Source organism: Budorcas taxicolor, chromosome 1 (assembly GCF_023091745.1).
Source record: "Budorcas taxicolor isolate Tak-1 chromosome 1, Takin1.1, whole genome shotgun sequence".
In the NCBI taxonomy this organism is placed as follows: Eukaryota; Metazoa; Chordata; class Mammalia; order Artiodactyla; family Bovidae; genus Budorcas; species Budorcas taxicolor.
The window spans coordinates 48,236,394-48,250,678 of NC_068910.1; the positions used below are offsets into that span (position 1 = coordinate 48,236,394).

The 14,285-nt window shown below is 43.8% G+C and overlaps 1 pseudogene; it reads right to left on the reverse strand.

Moving 5' to 3' along the window:
• Positions 1–3,603: 3,603 nt before the first annotated feature.
• LOC128055667 (NADH dehydrogenase [ubiquinone] 1 beta subcomplex subunit 11, mitochondrial-like) lies at positions 3,604–4,064 on the reverse strand (annotated as a pseudogene).
• Positions 4,065–14,285: the final 10,221 nt, after the last annotated feature.

The following is a 14,285-nucleotide window of genomic DNA, read 5'->3' on the forward strand; positions in this document are numbered from 1 at the left end:
GAAAACCCTAAAGATACTATCAGAAAATTGCTAGAGCTAATCAGTGAATTTAGTAAAGTTGCAGGATACAAAATCAATACACAGAAATCACTTGCATTCCTATATACTAACAATGAAAAATCAGAAAGAGAAATTAAGGGATCAACCCCATTTACCATTGCAACAAAAAGAATGAAATACCTAGGAATAAACCTATCTAAGAAGACAAGGCAATGCCAAAGAATGTTCAAACTACCACACAATTATACTCATCTCACATGCAAGCTAAGTAATGCTCAAAATTCTCCAAGTCAGGCTTCAACAGAACTTGAACTATGAACTTCCAGATGTTCAAGCTGGATTTAGACAAAGCAGAGGGACAAGAGATCAAATTGCCAACATATACTGCTGCTGCTGCTGCTGCTAAGTTGCTTCAGTCTGACTCTGTGCGACCCTATAGATGGCAGCCTACCAGACTCCTCTGTCTCTGGGATTCTCCAGGCAAGAATACTGGAGTCGGTTGCCATTTCCTTCTCCACAACATACACTGGATCATCAAAAAAGCAAGAGAATTCCAGAAAAACATCTACTTTTGCTTTATTGACTACACCAAAGCCTTTGACTGTGTAGATCACAACAAACTGTGGAAAATTCTTAAAGAGATGGGAATATTAGACCACCTGACCTGTCTCCTAAGAAATCTGTATGCAGATCAAGAAGCAACACTTAGAACTGGACATGGAACAACAGACTGGTTCCAAACTGGGAAAAGAGTATGTCAAGGCTGTATATTGTCACCCTGCTTATTTAACTTATATGTAGAGTACATCATGCAAAATGCTGGCTGGATGAAGCACAAGCTGGAATCAAGATTTCTGGGAGAAATATCAATAACCTCAGATACAAAGATGACACCACCGTGATGGCAGAAAGTGAGGAAGAACTAAAGAGCCTGTTAATAAAAGTGAAAGAGGAGAGTGAAAAAGTTGGCTTAAAACTCAACATTCAGAAAACTAAGATCATGCCATCTGGTCCTATCACTTCATGGCAAATAGATGGGGAAACAATGGAAACAGTGACAGACTATTTTTTTGGGCTCCAAAATCACTGCAGATGGTGACTGCAGCCATGAAATTAAAAAAACGCTTACTTCTTGGAAGAAAAGCTATGACCAACCTAGACAGCAAATTAAAAAGCAGAGACATTACTTTACCAGCAAATATCCATCTAGTCAAAGCTATGGTTTTTCCAGTAGTCAAGTATGGATGTGAGAATTGGGCTATAACGAAAGCTGAGCACCGAAGAATTGATGCTTTTGAACTGTGGTGTTGGAGAAGACTCTTGAGAGTCCCTTGGACTGCAAGGAGATTCAACTTGTCCATCCTAAAGGAAATTGGTCCTGAATAATCATTGGAAGGACTGATGCTGAAGCTAAATCTCCAATACTGTGGCCACCTGATGCAAAGAAGTGACTCATTGGAAAAGACCCTGATGCTGGGAAAGATTAAAGGTGGGAGGAGAAGGGGATGACAGAGGATGAGATGGCTAGATGGCATCACCGACGTGATGGACATGAGTTTGAGTAAGCTCTGGGAGTTGGTGTTGGACAGGGAAGGCTGGTGTGCAGCAGTCCATGGGGTTGCAAAGAGTCGAACATGACTGAGCAACTGAACTGAACTGAATTGAAGAAGACAAAAGACCTGTATACAGAAAACTATAAGACACTGATGAAAGAAATCAATGCCGCAGTATTTCTGCTGATTCCCTTGATAAATGAAACCTTTCTTTAAGTTTGTTCCAGTAGAACAATCCACAAGGTTCTTTCATCTGCCTTTAAGTTCAGGTAGGAATAGCAGCTTTGAATCAGCTCCTCACCCCTTTTATTAACTCCAAGGGCCTGTATTATACATACTCAGACTTTTCCCTTTAAGTCAAGGGCTCACCTACTGTTTACCCGGGACCATTAAACCATTAAGAAAAACGATGCTTCACGGGCCAGGACAATTTATGCACTTTGTTGAGAGTGAAGCTAATTTCCTCTTGCTCTGTGGAAAATGTTGTTTACGCTTATTAAAGGTTCCAGGAATTCTGCACCCTGAGCTGATCCAGGTGTGATCCCGACAGAACAGGCAACAGGACTGCCATTTCTTCATGAGCACTTGACTTTGCTGCTGCTGCCAAGTCACTTCAGATGTGTTCAACTCTGTGAGACCCCATAGACGGCAGCCCACCAGGCTCCCCCGTCCCTGGGATTCTCCAGGCAAGAACACTGGAGTGGGTTGCCATTGTCTTCTCTGCACTTGACTTTGGGGCCCTAATAACTCTAAACAGGGCCCGGTGCTGGCCTCAGTCTCTAGTTTTGAATTGTGCTTGTTCTCATGGCTCTGAGTTAATACTGCCTCACCTTTCCTGTCAGATTCATCGCCCTCACTTGAACGTCTGAGGTTGAATGGGGCCACTTCTCCGTCCCTCCTGGGTTTTGGACTGGAATTCTCCCTATGGGTTGCTCTGTTACCCCCTCTTTTGTCTTGGCACTGCCACTGTGGCAATTGACCTCAAAACCTGTCAAAGTCAGATGGCCTGCTGCCTTTTCCAGAGGCCACAGATGAAGAGGGCAGAAGACAAACTGCAGGCCGGTCTCTAAGGACATGGCCCCAGGGCCCAGCACAGGAGGCGCTGGCTCCCCCTGGCTTCCAGGGTTCCTGCTTTTTCAGTCCTTCTCAGCTGACAGAGCTCTACTTCCTGCTGGAGCCAACTTCAAGCCATTTTCCAGGTCTGTTTTTCTGAACTGCTTCTTGGAAACGTAATTAAAGTGCAAGGGGAGATGATTGCACTCTTTGCATTTGCCGTCAGGTCAGGAAGTGACATTCCTGGATAATAAGAATTTCCATAATAGATGGAAAGTCCAACCCCAGAGAAGCCTTGAAGTTGATGAAATTAGGGTTTTTCCAAATGAGGAAGATAAGAAGCCACATAAAATGAACTGTAACCTTGGAAACTATGACGTACAAAAACAGATGTAGGCAGAAGGATGGAAGTCCACAGAGAGGGCAGACAAAGGAAGACTGGCGACAAACCGTTCCAAGGTTGTTCAGCTGCAGCCAAGAGAGTAAGGCACTGTGCCTGACATTCTGGCATATCTCACCCTGGGTTCTAGGCAAACCAGCTCTGTACTGCATCAGAAATGTCAGGCTTCATATAGATTTTGGTTATAAAAAAAAAATGTTTCAACTACCTGATCCCCTTTGGTTCACTTCCACCCCTAGTGAGTAAAGTTCTGGTTATTAATTTGGCTTCCCTGAAATCCTGTTAATCTATTTTGATAAATAGATGAGCTATTTCTGATCCATTAAAGCTGAGGACAAGATTCTGGGTCTGACTTGACTCATCCATGAGCTCCTTCCTGCTAGACACAGCCACCTACTGGAAACTTGAAAAATCTCCCAAGTCTCTTGCCTTCAGAAACACTTGAAGCCTCTCACATGTTTCTCTTTATCGTCTTGCCTTTCTTTTTTTTTTTTTTTTTCCCACTTTCAGTCCCTTTAATTAGGGGCCCTGAGGAGAGGGCAGAATGGCAGGCATGGTAGAGAACATGGTGCTTTTTATGGCCCTTTTGGCAACCAGTTAGTCCTCATCCTCTGGCAGCTGGATCTTGCTGGGGTCAAAGCAGTTGGATTCCATGATGGGGAGGCCATGGGCCTCTCGGTATTTCACAAGCCTCTCAGCTTCCCGGCGGGCCCTCTCCTGCATCCTGCAGTCAGGCAGATTAGCCACAAAGGTGCTGCCAAGGACCAAGATGATGGTGAACCAGAAGACGACAACCCGCATGTTCCAGACGTCCACAGCAGGGTCCTTGTCATAACCGTGGAGTCTGGGTTGTTCTCACAGAGGTTTTTGTCCTCGGGTTCTGGGTCCTCCTGCCAGCGTAAAGTCGGTTCTGATGGCCGCTTTCCCGCCAGAGTGGACGGGGCGATCACAGCCCTGGAGGAGCTGGATTCCCAGCGAACATGGGCAGCCGGGAGCCCTTGTGTCGCCACTACTGCCAAAAGGCGGCGGCCGCACAAACCCAACATCCCAGCTGCCATAACAGATCGTTCTCCCTCTTGCCTTTCTTATGGTGTTCAATCTGTGGTCTCCATACTGCATACTTTGAGAGGGAAGTGACCTGCCTGGGCACCTGTGTAGTAGCTATCACTCCTGACTTCTGCTAATGACTGAGATCACTGTACACAGTTGCTTGCACTGATTCTGGGTATTTTGTTGCACTGCTCACCCATTAACTTCCTTTCCTGGAAAGATGTTTTAAAAACCACTTTGCTTCTGGAAGTAGGCTACTGGCATGCTGCAGGCCTGGGTCAAATCTCAGAGTGACCACAGTATAGCTTTCTTGTTAAGGAAAGAGGCTGAATGGTGAGGTTAGGGCCAGGCTGAGGAGGATCTGAAATGTTTGCTGGGGAAATTCTTGAAGAATTTCGTAGGGAATTGGGAGATTTTGGCTTTCTCAGCTAAGAAGCAACCTGCCCATATATGATTTTTTGATGGTGTAGAGATTGACTAGAGAAGACAAGGGCTGGAGGGATCTATTGTGATGGTCCAAATGCCAGAGGATGAGAGCAGGGCTAGCAATGGAGATGGGGAAACAGTTAGAAGAGATTTTGGAGGAACACTTTGCAGAATTGGCAAAGAGGTGTGCCTTCTTCTGAAGGGTGAAGATTGAAAGATTCATGGAAGTCCATTTACAACTTTATTAGGTATATATTTATTTTTATGTGTTGAAGTCCCTGCCTGCCATGGTCTCATGTGAATGACATGGCAGAGGTTTGCAGAAAATGGACATGGAAATGGCAGTGTCTGGAGGACTATAAGGTTCAGAAAGCTCTGATTCTCAAAAGTTGTGAGCCATATACCCTGCTGTGCCTCTGTGGTCCCAGGAAGCCGTTCTGTCCTCACTGGAGAAAGCTTGCAGTGTCTCCCATGCCTCATTATCAAACTGGAAACAGAAGTTGAATGAGGAAAAGTTACACCCGCAAGGAAGTGTATCTCAAAAATCCAAGTATCATGCATTCACTCATTCATTCATCCACTCATTTACTCAACAAATACCATTGAGTGCCTACAATGTAACATGCACCAGTCTGAAAATTCACTGGTAAGCAAAACCAGGAGTGGTCATAGCTGTGGTGGGATTTATGGAATCCAGAGGAAAAGACAGATGTTAATCTATGCTTTGAATGAATGGAAAACTGCCCTTGGAAAAAGTGCTAAGGGGAGACTTATGGTACTCTAAGGCCTGAGAGTGGGAGAATCTGGCCCAATCAGGGAGGTCTATGAAGAAAAGTTGTGACCAACTTAGATAGCATATTGAAAAGCAGAGACATTACTTTGCCAACAAAGGTCTGTCTAGTCAAAGCTATGGTTTTTCCAGTGGTCATGTATGGATGTGAGAGTTGGACTGTGAAGAAAGCTGAGCACCGAAGAATTGATGCTTTTGAACTGTGGTGTTGGAGAAGACTCTTGAGAGTCCCTTGGACTGCAAGGAGATCCAACAAGTCCATTCTGAAGGAGATCCACCCTGGGATTTCTTTGGAGGGAATGGTGCTGAAGCTGAAAGTCCAGTACTTTGGCCACCTCATGCGAAGAGTTGACTCATTGGAAAAGACTCTGATGCTGGGAGGGATTGGGGGCAGGAGGAGAAGGGTACGACAGAGGATGAGATGGCTGGATGGGATCACTGACTCGATGGAAGTGAGTCTGAATGAACTCCGGGAGTTGGTGATGGACAGGGAGGCCTGGCGTGCTGCGATTCATGGGGTCGCAAAGAGTCGGACACGACTGAGCGACTGAACTGAACTGAACTGATGAAGTAAGAAAATTTCTTGCACTGATATTTGAAAAGCTGGAAGGAGTTTAAGTGAGCTAAGAGGCTGAGGAAGAGGGTCTAGGGGGCATCAGAGAGGACAGCATGTGCAAATACCTTGTGGCCACAGGAGGAATTGAGAGCACTAAGGACAGAAAGAAAGCTGTTGTGGCCGGAGTGGAAAAGGCAAGGGGAAGAAAGAAGGAACAGGCAGCTGGAGTGGGTAGGGCCAGACCATTCTGGGTCTGTGAGCCACAGTAAGAGGCTTGTCTTTATCATGTTGCTTATCATGTTTAAAATCTAATCACATCATGTTGTCTTCGCTGTATTGCTTTAAAGATTACTTTCTATTTATGGCAAGTATTATTAATTTTTAATGTGTAAAGATTTAAAATATATATATATATATTTAAAATTAAAAATTGACTTGATTTAAATAAAAATAGTAATAGTCATACAGGTGGTAGGCAGAAATGGCAAGAATTGAAAACATGGAGCAGAATCAACTCTCATGGAAGGAGTGTGGATGCTGATCACAAGTCTAGTTACCATCCATCACCATACAGTTCACCCCTTTTATTCATTATACCCCTTCCTCTCAGTTCAGTTCAGTCGCTCAGTTGTGTCCGACTCTTTGAGCGCCATGGACTACAGCATACCAGGCTTCCCCCATCCATCATCAACTCCCAGAGCTTACTCAAACTCATGTACATCACATCGGTGATGCCATCCAACCTTCTCATCCTCTGTTGTCCCCTTCTCCCTGCACCTTCAATCTTTCCCAGCATCAGGGTCTTTTCAAATGAGTCAGTTCTTTGCATCAGGTGGCCAAAGTATTGGAGTTTCAGCTTCAGCATCAGTCTTTCCAATGAATATTCAGGACCAATTTCCTTTAGGATGGACTGGTTGGATTTCCTTGTAGTCCAAGGGACTCTCAAGAATCTTCTCCAGCACCACAGTTCAAAAGCATCAATTCTTCGGTGCTCAGCTTTCTTTATAGTCCAACTCTCACATCTATACATGACTACTGGAAAAACCATAGCCTTGACTAGATGGACCTTTGTCGGCCAAGTGATATCTCTGCTTTTTAATATGCTATGTAGGTTGGTCATAGCTTTCTTCCAAGGAGCAAGCGTCTTTTAATTTCATGACTACAGTCACCATCTGCAGTGATTTTGGAGCCCCCTAAAAAAATAGTCTGTCACTGTTTCCATTGTTTCCCCATCTATTTGCCATGAGGTGATGGGACCGGATACCATGATCTTAGTTTTCTGAATGCTGAAAGAATTTTAAGCCAACTTTTTCACTGTCCTCTTTCACTTTCATCAAGAGCCTCTTTAGTTCTCCACTTTCTGCCGTAAGGGTGGTGTCAGGTTACTACTACTATGTTCCCTATATCTACAAGTTTTATTTTATTTGTTTTTTTCTTAGATTCCACATATGAATGAAATCATATGAAATTTTTCTTTCTCCATCTGACCTTTTTCACTAGAAGATAATACCTTCAAGATCTGTTCATGTTGTTGCAAATGGCAGAATCTTACTCTTTTTTATGACTGCTAAATAGTCCACCAGGTTCTTCTGTCCATGGGATTCTCTAGGCAAAAATACTGGAGTGGATTGCCATGCCATTCTCCAGGGAATCTTCCCAACTCAGGGATTGAAGCAGTGTCTCCTGTGTCTTCTGCATTGCCAGGCGGTTCTTTACCCCCTTGCACCACCTGGGAAGCCCCTGTTGAACAATATGCAAAATGAAATAACGCAGTCACAAAACGACAAATACTTTATTATTCCACTTATATAAGGTACCTGTGAATAGTGAATTCAGAAAGAGAAAGTTGAATGGCCAGGGCCAGGGGAAGGATAGAATACTGAGTTGTTTAATGGGTATAGAATTTCAGTTTTACACGATGAAAAGAGTTCTCCAGATTGGTCTCACAAAAATGTAAATACTTAACAATATGCAAGTTTATGACTAAAAGATGATATATTTTTATTTACAATAGCCAAGATATGGAAATAAGTTCAGTTTAGTTGCTCAGTCGTGTCCGACTCTTTGCGACCCCATGGACTGCAGCACGCCAGGCCTCCCTGTCCATCACCAACTCCCAAAGTCTACCCAAACTCATGTCCATTGAGTCGGTGATGCCATCCAACCATCTCATCCTCTGTTATCCCCTTCTCCTCCTGCCCTCAATCTTTCCCAGCATCAGGGTCTTTTCCAATGAGTCAGCTCTTCGCATGAGGTGGCCAAAGTATTGGAGTTTCAGCTTCAACATCAGTCCTTCCAGTGAACACCCAGGACTGATCTCCTTTAGGATGGACTGGTTGGATCTCCTTGCAGTCCAAGGGACTCTCAAGAGTCTTCTCCAACACCACAGTTCAAAAGCATCAATTCTTCAGTGCTCAGCTTTCCTTATAGTCCAACTCTCACATCCATACGTGACCACTGGAAAAACCATAGCTTTGACTAGACGGACCTTTGTTGGCAAAGTAATGTCTCTGCTTTTTTAATATGCTCTCTAGGTTGGTCATAACTTTCCTTCCAAGTAGTAAGTGTCTTTTAATTTCATGGCTGCAGTCACCATCTGCAGTGATTTTGGAGCCCCCCAAAATAAAGTCAGCCACTGTTTCCACTGTTTCCCCCTCTATTTGCCATGAAGTGATAGGACCGGATGCCATGATCTTAGTTTTCTGAATGTTGAGCTTTAAGCCAGCTTCACTCTCCTATTTCACTTTCATCAAGAGGCTCTTTAGTTCTTCCTCACTTTCTGCCATCACAGTGGTGTCATCTGCATATCTGAAGTTATTGAGATTTCTCCCAGCAATCTTGATTCCAGCTTGTGCTTCATCCAGCCCAGGGTTTCTCATGATGTACCCTGCATATAAGTTAAATAAGCAGGGTCACAATATACAGCCTTGACATACTCCTTTTCCTATTTGGAACCAGTCTGTTGTTCCATGTCCAGTTCTAACTGTTGCTTCCTGACCTGCATTCAGATTTCTCAAGAGGTAGGTCAGGTGGTCTGATATTCCCATCTCTTTCAGAATTTTCCACAGTTTATTGTGATCCACACAGTCAAAGGCTTTGGCATAGTCAATAAAGCAGAAATGGATGTTTTTCTGGAACTCTCTTGCTTTTTTGATGATTCAATGGATGTTGGCAATTTGATCTCTGGTTCCTCTGCCTTTTCTAAAACCAGCTTGAACATCTGGAAATTCATGGTTCACGTACTGCTGAAGCCTGGCTTGGAGAATTTTGAGCATTACTTTACTAGCATGTGAGATGAGTGCAATTGTGCGGTAGTTTAAGCATGCTTTAGCACTGCCTTTCTTTGGGTTCAGAATGAAAACTGACCTTTTCCACTGCTGAGTTTTCTGAATATGCTGGCATATTGAGTGCAGCACTTTCACAACATCATCTTTTACGATTTGAAACAGCTCAGCTGGAATTCCATCACCTCCACCAGCTTTCTTAGTAGTGATGCTTCCTAAAGCCCACTTGACTTCACATTCCAGCATGTCTGGCTCTAGGTGAGTGATCACACCATCGTGATTATCTTGGTCATGAAGATAGTTTTTGTACAGTTCTTCTGTGTATTCTTAGATGCCCATTTAATTGGACTTACATTAGGCTTTCTTGTTCTGTCCTCCATGTTTCCCAGCCCTTCTTACTTATTTTGCATAATTTTGTGTTTTTTGCTGCATTTTGGTTTAAGTTCTTTATATGTATCTTCCAGCTTTAAAATTTTCTCTGCCTATGTGTCTAATCTGCTGTTTAACTTGCATACTGCGTTTCTACTTGTGGTTGCTAAATATTTTAATTTGTAGACATTCTATTTTGTTCATTTAAAATTTTGCCAAGATCATTCTTTACAGTCTCTTGTTTCCTGATATTTTTTCCCTGTTGGTTCTTAAATTTTCTGTCTGATAATTCTGCTACCTAAAATCTTTGTATTGTCTATTGCTTTGTCTGGGTCTCATTGACAGTGACTTACTTCTTTTGATGTTTGTGATTTTGATTGTGAACTGCTAATTTCTATTAAAACTTCATTTGTGGGAATTGCTTAATACCTGGATCAGAGTGAAATGTCTCCAGAAGCAATTTGTGTTGTTTTTGCTAGCCTCCTTCAAGAGGCAGTTTTATTTCTTGTTCACCTTACTTTGTGGGTGTAGCTCTTTGGTGCTTCAGTTTTACACAGTGGACTCCTCTTAAATATCCCACTTTAGAGACCTCCAGACTGTCTGTCCTGCTCCACACTCTGTGCAGCCATTTAAAAGGCAGCATAATTATGGTCGAGGATGTGGCAAAGGTCCTTTAAATAAAGGTCATTCCAACACTCTCTTTCATCCAGGGGTTTCTGTTTTCTCTTTATTTCTAGCATCCTCGGAGAAGGCAATGGCACCCCACTCCAGTACTCTTGCCTGGAAAATCCCATGGATGGAGGAGCCTGGTAGGCTGCAGTCCATGGGTCGCTGAGAGCTGGATGCCACTCAGTGACTTCACTTTCACTTTTTACTTTCATGCACTGGAGAAGGAAATGGCAGCCCACTCCAGTGTTCTTGCCTGGAGAATCCCAGGGACGGTGGAGCCTGGTGGGCTGCCATCTATGGGGGCGCACAGAGTTGGACATGACTGAAGCAACTTAGCAATAGCAGAATTTTTAAATATTTTAATTTTTCATCTTTTAATATTTTTCTAGTATTTTAGTTGTTTCAGTTGCAAAATTATAGAGTATTTACCTCTCTCTGTCATTCCAGAGTCCTCTTCAAGCTTCACATTTTCTTTATATAAAAACCATTATATATATATATACACACACATATATATTTTTAGTAGTGACTCCTGACTTCAAATAGAACCTGTGAGCCTCTAATTAACAGGCTTGTGAAAAAAATTTTTTTCTTGAGATTATATTTATTTACACAAAGTTTCATGGAAAGGAGTATAGCAACTAACTTTTTCTTGTGATAAAACTGAAGGATGAGAATAGTGTTTAAACATAAATATAAATTTAAATTAGGAAAAAGAACATAGTCTTCAAACTGAACACCTGTGCTATGTCTTACAACTCCTTTTTTTTCTGTAACATAAAAATATCTTTTGCTAACCCTGATAGCTCAGCTGGTAAAGAATCCGCTTGCAGTGCAGGAGACCCGGGTTCAATTCCAGGGTTGGGAAGATCCCCTGGAGAAAGGCATGGCAACCCACTCCAGTATTCTTGCCTGGAGAGTCCCTGTGGACAGAGGAGCCTGGAGGGCTGCAGTCCATGGGGTTGCAAAAAGTCGGACATGACTGAGTGACTAAGCACAGCATTATGTTTGTTAAATTGTCTTATAGACGTAAATTTCCACCTTTGAGCACTGTCTGCCATATCATGTAACTATAACTCTCTAGGCCTTGCTAGTAATTGTCATATAAGCATTACTTTTGAAATTCTGTTCTATGGCAGATCTGTATATTTCTAAATTTCTTTCTTTGATTTTGGTGTTATCAGATTTACATTGTCTGCCTCTTCTCCCTTTCTCTATGCAATTATTAATTTATTCCCAGACTCTAACACATTCTTTGTCTTAAGTGTTAGAAAAAAAATTTTTTTTTTTTGGTCTATGCAGTCCACAATGAGTTCAATATGCTTGTATCTGCACTCCCAAATGAGTGAAGGTAGAAGTTATGTCTTACTCATTTCTGGGTCTAAGTGCTTTATAATTTCATAGGAGCTCAGGAATGTAATGAATAGAACTCAGAAATATAATGAATAGAATAGAAACATAAAAAAAGAATCAAAATCCAGGTGCTTGAATAGCAATTAAATCTGCTATTGAGGCCACCGGGCTTTCTTCAGGGTGCAAGGTGTCTGAGTGAGGCCCAGCAGGGGCAAGGTTAGTGTTCAGAGCCCAGGGCATCATCAAGTGATTTCCTGTCACTCAGCCCAGCCCTCTGACTCTCTTTCTTAGCCACCTGGCTGCCAACTGCCTGAGCCAAAGGAGCCTCAGAGTGTGGGTGATGGGACCCGGCCACTGAGGGATGCTGGGGAGGGAAGTTGGCCCAGTCATCTCTGCATGTCATCGCTGCATGATGGCTCCGTGGTCCTGGGGAAGCTACAAGCTGGAGACTACTCCCGCCTCCCCTCCCCATCCCAGGCCCAGCATTTTGTTTCCTCCAATTAACTGTGCATAACAACAAGGAGTGAAACCAAGTGATTTAAGTAATAATTTATCATATTCAGTTCACCATTAACAGCCATCTCGTGTTTCCTTTGCCCTTTTAAATGAGTCTTTGTTCTGATGCTCAGCTCTTTAGTGTATTCCATAAGCTTTTAGTGCATGCTTTCCCTCCCTCCCACTCTCCCTCCCTCCTCCTGCCTTGAGCTCTGAAGCGCCAGTGTCTTTCTGGAAGCAGCTGAGCCACCTGTCATCTAGCATCCTTGTCCCATTTAATAGAGAACTTGAGTGTTAATATGTGAGCATGAACTCCAGGCTGGGTGCTGAGAGATGCAAGGGAAAAGGATACAGTCATCGCCTTGGACTGGCTTTCAACCTAACTGGGGTGGGGTGAGGCTCACCCAACATGAAGTGGTCAGAGGAGGGGACAGAATTTGTCAGTGTCAGCCAAGTAAGGCCTTGCTCTAAGGAAAGCTCGCTGGAGGAAAGGACTGAAACCAGTTCTGAATGTTGGTGTGGATTTGGGGAGAAAGTAGAGGAGAGGGCAGCTCACACAGGGGCTGGAGGTGGGCACAGGTGTGGATTTGGGCAAAAACCAGGGTGAGGGCAGGTGAGGTGAGGTCAGGGAGGTGAACCTTAACCAGCCTAGTGCTTGGTCTTTTGTCTGCCTGCTTGCTAGTTGGTCTCTTCTATGAAATCACCTGGTCTGTGAGCCTCTTTTTCTTAACCCTGTGGTTTCTGGGGTGTAGAGAGCCCCTTACAGAAGAAATCAGACAGTGGCCCCTGTGAAGTCTTAGGTTTTCTTGGTCTATTTACTTTCATGGCTGTGCTCTGTTGGGCTGTGTATATGTATTTGAGTGAGTGAGTATGCTGAGGAATGAACACCTTGGCTCTCAGGGACTCTATGAGACACTTGTGTTTCTAGACTTGGGGCTAGGGTGGTAATAACAGAGCTGGGGCAGCAGGGGCCATAGCTTTGAGTCACTGAGGCTGTGAAACCGTAGGGCCCTGACAGAGGCCCTGAAAGCAGATCTTTCCCTACCTGAGGTCTGTTTGGCTCCCTGATGGTGGAAGATGGGACTAAGGATGGGAAGCCTAAACCTTTGGCGGGTCTGAGGGAGCACCCTCCTCTCGAGCAAGGTCCCAGGGCTCTGGGGGCATGTTGAGGGTCCCATGGTCTAGGAGTGCCCAGCCCAGTGCTCTAACCCCTGCTCAGAAGGAATCAGTATATTGGGCAAGGAGTCTTACTGGCCTCCCAAGGAGCCAAAGTGCTAACAGGTTTGACTGCCCAGGGCACTGATCATCCTGGAGGGAGAAGACGTAGGGACCCCAGGGTCTGACTGTCTAGGCATCTAGGAACCTGTCCTCACATGCTTACTTCAAAGTATCTCCAGGCTAAAATGTCTTAAAAATTAGACCTTAGGGGGGAAAAATATTCCCTAAGATTTCATTTTAATTTATGAAATTGAGAGCAAGCAAAATAAGACAATACTGTCTTTAATTCCAAATGATGGCAATCCAATGAGGTGGAGACATACTTCTTTACTAAAATGTCTTCTGGGGATAGCATATTATTTGTTTAAAAAAATAATCAGAGAAATTGCTTGAGATAAAGGGTGAGACCCCAAGGGCATGCACGTTAAAAAAAGAGGGGGACATCTTTGAAACTGTTATGCTCAAGGCATCAAAAGAAATTTGCCATTCCTGAGAGGTAAGATAGGAAATTTAGTTGATAGAAAGAATTGAGTCCAGTGGAGTCGGAGAAGGCCAACGGAGATCCTCAGGGCCGGAAATGAGGGGCAGTAGGATTGGAACAGGTCACAGAGAGGTACATACAGGCAGCTAACGTCTGTGGTCCAATCAAAGAACACGTTCTTCTCATGGTAACGGATGGCCACAGGTTCAAGCATGCCTGGGGAGTTTGGTTGGGCCACTTTATACAGAGGTAGGCAGTGAGCTTCTGTGCTTGGGATTTTAGAAAGAGAACTGAGTCTCCTGCAGTTTAGATTTTGACATGAAACAGTTAACCCGAGGCCACGTGGTAAACTGAGGAGGAAGGTCTTCCTCCGTCTCCTGTGACAGTCATTCTGTTTCTGAACTTAAACCTCAGTGGATATTGTCTCTCTTCTATATACATTGTGAATTCATTTCCAGATGTCTTTAAATTTGCTCTAGAAATACCAACATCCACTTTATGCCTAGTCGCTGAAGTGTCATCTCAAGGATACTGAACTACAGCCCCTGGACCACCTTCAGCCTTCCAGGGATGATGGGAAGGGGTTGT